Consider the following 5,830-nt stretch of genomic DNA (forward strand, 5'->3'; position numbering starts at 1 on the left):
ACTAGAAATGAAATATGATAGAGATTTATGAAGTTAGAGAAATTACCAAGTGCTGAGCTCCAAATGGTTGACATTCATATGCTTGAAGATACTCCTCTATCCGATGCTCACATTCCTCCACAACTTTGAATTCTACAAAAAGAAATAGATAAGAAAAATTAAGTAGAGGATATAAGCTTATTATGAAGAAAGAAATGGAAACGAGAAAAAACTAAAGACATAAAAAAATAAGAAAGAAGAACTTGGGTTGCCTCCCAAGAAGTGCTTGTTTAAGGTCATTAGCTCGTCCACCTCATTTGATTCATTGAAATCTCGCTCTTGGAGGGGTAATATATTTCAACACCCTCCTATCAAAGGCTCTTATTATGGAGAGAGCTTTCAACATAGGAGCTATAATATGAAGTAACTCTCTCTCTATCTTCGTCTTCTTAAAAGTTCTTTCAGGTGGTCGAAGACGGTTTAAATTGAGTTTCCAATTTTTTCCCCCAAGTGAAATCTTCACACACAAAGAAAGAGCACACCTCCCACACAAGAGAAAGATAAGAAAGAACTACAAAAATATTAGTTTTAACAAAGCATGTATCAAAAGATGAATCACATCCAATAGAATCAAAGATAGGTACCTCTATGAAATTTTCTAAAAGATCACTAGTGATACTTTGCATTTCAGAGAGGTACATGAAAGTTCCAAACAAGTGGATGTGTCTTCTTCAGAATTAAGTACTAGTTCTGGCTCTAGCTCAGGTGGAAGTGCAACTAAAGGTGATGATTCTTGGGGCTCTGTTATATCTGCATAAGTCTCTATACATTGATCCACAATATGTTCAATTCTTGCGACTCTCATAGTTTCAAAGAATTGTGTGGACAAAGGAGGTGATTCTTGAGATGCTGCTTCCATAACACAGCTCCCTACATTTCCTTCCATATCATTAATATCATCATAAACAGTGAAAAATATACCAACATCAATATCATCTACAGGAAAATCAACTATAGGAGAATTAATAACTTCACTTGCAGTCTTAAGTGGATCTACCTCATCACATTCATCAACTAAAAATTCAGTATCATTACAATGCCCTGTAAAACCAGGAGGCGGATCTGAAAACATGCTAACCACTGCATTAACATTACACTCCTCAACTAAAGAGTCCTCATCTTTATACACATCAAGAAATCTACACTCAACAGTATTAGAATCATAGAATTTGATCTTTATCTTTGTTGGCCTCCACTAGCCTTTGTGGAAAAGGAACCCTTAGTGGAGATTTTGGGGAGGATTGATCTTTAATTTCCCCATATTCCCTTTGAACTCATGGTAGAGGTTCAACTTGTTTGTGATAGTGTGATTAATCGCTGAGGGAAAGGTACTTGTGACGTTTGGGTACTTTCTGGAGTAATAGAATTGAGTTTTTGTGGTCTTCCATTGTTCTTCTCTTCAATTCTATACAAGTCCTCCAGAAGTTCTTCATGATTCTTGTCACTTCTCAACTTAATATCATCATACTATTCACTAGACCCTATCTGTGTAGGAGGGAGGTCATGTCTGAACCATTTTGAAACTATACTATCGATCTTTGTCTCCAACTGTTTGAACCCCTCATTCTATGACTTGTGATTTTCCAAAATCTTGAAAGGTTGAATTGCATTTTGTTTGATAGACTCTTTTACCTTTATTGCTTGCACTTCTAAAGTTCTCGGGGGAAATTCCAACCAATTTCTATTAGACCATTCTTGGAGATTCAATGTCACTTGATTAATTAATGTATATGCTTCGCCCACACTTTTGTTCATAAAAGAACCTTCAACTGATAAATCCAATAAACACTTATCTGAGAAAGAAATTCCCTTATAGAATAGGTACAGAGTCAACTATTTTTCCAATCCACGATGAGGGCACTGCCTTTGTAGACTCTTGAATATATCCCATGCTTCAAATAATGATTCTCCATCTGCTTGAGCAAAATTTGTGATGTAATTTCTCATGTAAACCATTCTACTTGGAGGGGAATAATAATTTAGAAATTTCTACTCCAATTGTTCCCAACTCGTAATGATTTGAGGATGGAGGGAATATAACCCAGTCCTTACTTTATCCTTGATACTGAAAGGAAATACCATCAATCGAACTGCATCCGCTGATACTCCTTCACAGTTCACCATATCACAAAGCTCTAAGAATGTTTCAAGGTGCAGATAAGGACTTTTTAATACTTCTCCTCTAAATTTGTCATCTTGTATCATAACAATTATCTCTGGGTCTAGCTGGAAACTATTTACTTCGATATGAGGTTGCATAATCGGAGATAAAAATCTTATAGAAATAGGTGCAGAGAATTCTCTTAAGGGTCTACTTGACATGTTAGTGCTCACAGTATCTAAAAAAATTTATGAGGAAACATAGAAATTTAGAATTAAAGACGAGAAATAAAATACTTAATGAAAAATAAGAAAGTAAATGCAACAATTTAGGTAAAGAAAAACTGAACTATAAACTAATAACAAGAAAAGTAGATGCAGAAATAAAAGCAAATAAGAAAAAAGAAAAATCTATTAACAAGTCTAGAATAACTCATATGCTAATCCTATAATGTTAATGGGAAATAGTCCCCGATAACAGCTCTAAAAACTTGTTAAGAACCGCAAGTGCACGGTTACGTTATCAGTAATATAAAAGATATTGAACTCACAGTGACTGTTGATTAAACACTAATTAACTTCACACGGCGAATTATCTAGACAATCGAATGTGGTTCACAAATGCAAGGAAGAGAGATTGAGAGAAGAGAGAGAGGAAGAAAGAGAGAAGAGATTGAAAGAAGGAGAGGGAATAGATAGTAGAGAAGAAGGTGGATGGTAAATGATATATATTAGGATTTCAGTTTCATTATGATGCTAATTAATGTCCTTATGCATTATTCATCTACCTAACTCCATGCTTATACTCGTGTAGGGCTTCTAACTAGAGTCCGGTATAACCCTGCAGAAGTCACACCAGAGAGTCTATCCAAGTTCTAATGTCATTAAGTAAAGAAGCAACTCTACAAAGTTTGATTAAAGGGTTATCCTCTATCACAGGCCCCCAGTCATCGTTCCTAGAGTTATCCGATTTACTTCCTAACGGAAAATTAATGCAATTTAGTAGAAGAGGTAACTTAGGAAGTTCGATTAAAGGGTTACCCTCCAAACTCTAATTAATCTCCCTAGTAAAGAATCGATCCCCGTTTCATGGGAGTGCCGTAGGAAGTAAGGAATACCTTCTGTCACAAGGTCCCATGGTCTTACAATCTAAGGCTCTTCCTCTACATGGTGATCAAAATCCTATATTTATATAAATTAACCTCACACACATTTCGTCAAACACATATAAGGCACAACATACATAGAATATGATATAAAGACTTCATTGCATAGGAAAATATCCAAATACATAGTTTATAACTACTTCCAATATACTAGATCTAGAGATATACTCCATTGCAAGAGAATACAACCAAAAGACAATGAAAATAGCAAACTACAACTCAATACAAAGAAATAGATAGAGGAGAGTGCTTATCCTTGAAACTCAACATCTTTGGAGGTGTTCCCTTACTTTGGAGGTGGACGAATCGCTGAAGATGGAAGATCTAGGGTTCCTCTAAGAGGGAGAGCACTTCTCCAAGGAATGGGGATGAACCCCAAGCCAAAAATCCCTAAAAGGGGAGAGAAACCCCTTAAATAGGGTTGGGCATGGGCCTGACATGGCCCGTGCCACGACCGTGTGGATTCACATGGCCATAGTCTAGGTCCATTAGAAATCTCACACGGTCGTGTGGAATCATACAACTGTGCTCTTCTTACTCTCTGGAAAGCTTGCATGATCGTGTAGATTCACACGGCCGTGGTCTTCTTCTCTGCTAGAGTGTGGCACGGCCGTATGAGTTCAAACGACTAAAGCTTGCTTTACCATAGGCAAGACCACACGATCCGAGCTTGATCTTCTCTATGTTCACTCCAATGTACATTTATGCTCCATTTTTCACTCCAAATAGCATCCTGTCAATCAAAATAAGTAAAGAGCAGATCTCCAAATAGAATATAATAGAAGTATGATATTATAATGAAATAGGGTGCAATAAACATAGATTATGCTAATGAAATACAAGTAGATGTGTGTTAAAGTATGCATAAAAGTATATATAATCTACACACATAAATCCTCGTTATCATATGCTTTTGAGGTCGATACTCGCTGCCAACTGCCTTTGTTGCTGATTTGGCCTTTGAGCATCTCTCGCTATTGTGCACCTCCGTTGTACTTTGTCTCTGCTGTCGCTGTGCTTTGTGGCCGATCGGACCTCCTAGCCTAGTTGTTATGCACCCCTCATTGTATTCCTCCTTCACTACCACAGTGCTCAACTACCAATCAGGCCTCTGAGCCCTCACTGCTGTAGTGCTCAACTGCCAATCATGTCTCCAAGTCCTCGCTATCACAGTCCTTTTCTCTCGTTGCCACCTCTGGCCTCTAACTTTCACTACCATGTTGTCACTTGGCAGACCCAGCACTCTTGTCGGCCATGCCAATTGTGCACATAGCTCATCTCTGATCAGCCCTACAATTAAAACACCCCAACCCACATCCCACTCCTTCGTACTTTAAAAAAATCTCACCCTGCAGGCCAAGGTACACATACATATGTACATACGGTTACATACACACATTTATTACTATTAATCTTCTTCATCACCTCCACTGGAGACTGACTTGAGAGTCGAAGTGGATGAGCCGAGGTAACCTCGACCTCTATTCTAGCCCTCTCCTTTGCTCCTCTACTTCCCACAGACTCTCTAGACGATTCAGACCTCTGTCCAACTCACCCTCTTTTTTAGACTCCGCGACCCAAACAATATCGAAGACAGCTCACCCCACCTTCCTCCTAGTCATGGCGACTTCATAAACATCAACGAGACCTCACTGGTGGTTCATCCATCAGGCGATCTTAGAGCGGGATTATATATATGTGTGAAAATTTTATGTTACGCCCGGAGTTGAATCCTAGCATCCTAGATTCAATCAGAATATTTTTTATTTTTTTATTTTTATTTTTTGGAGTATATTATATGTATTTAGGGTGCAAAATTTTAGGATTTAAAAGCTGGTTATAATTGGTTTGAGTTAATAAAATTTTTTTCTAGGGTTGAGGCTTCCCTCTTGGGTTATAATATTCAAAATTAAAAATTTTAGATACTCATGGGGTGTATTATATATATTTAGAGTTTAAGATTTTAGGATTTAGGGATTGGATTATAATGAGTTTAAGCTAATAAAATTTTCCCTCTAGGGTTCAGACTTCCCTCTTGAGTTATAGTGTTCAAGATTAAAAATTTTAAATTCTTACGGGGTATAATCTTTCTTTAAGGAAATGTTGATTTTTTTTAAAAAAATTGAATCTAGGTGCTTGAATTGAATCCAGATGCCTAGATCGGTGGGTGCACATAGGCGCACGGCGAAGCATCCACATCAGATCATATATATATATATATATATATATATATATATATATATATATATATATATACATAAATATTATGAATGAATCCATCAAACTATTGAATTAATGGTAAGTTATTTCCTGAAAGGATGCATTGCAAGGTCTGATTATAACTCTCGGTAAGGATCGTTATATCTCCATGAAAACTCAGGTGTAGTATTATATATGCAAATGTTTGCATTATAGGATGTGGCTATAATATATCGATAAGGACCGCTACATTTCCATAAAAACTTATGTGTAGTGTTAAATATATAAGAGTTCTCACAGTTGGTGTAGTCAACGCTAATATTTAA

The 5,830-nt window shown here is 36.8% G+C and overlaps 1 non-coding gene across 1 annotated transcript; it reads left to right on the top strand.

Annotated features, from left to right (window-relative positions):
* Positions 1-1,882: 1,882 nt before the first annotated feature.
* On the top strand, positions 1,883-1,989 carry LOC122049855. The gene has a single exon (XR_006131109.1). It is a non-coding gene; the product is annotated as a small nucleolar RNA R71 (small nucleolar RNA).
* Positions 1,990-5,830: the final 3,841 nt, after the last annotated feature.

This window comes from Zingiber officinale, chromosome 2B (assembly GCF_018446385.1).
Source record: "Zingiber officinale cultivar Zhangliang chromosome 2B, Zo_v1.1, whole genome shotgun sequence".
Taxonomy (NCBI): domain Eukaryota; kingdom Viridiplantae; phylum Streptophyta; class Magnoliopsida; order Zingiberales; family Zingiberaceae; genus Zingiber; species Zingiber officinale.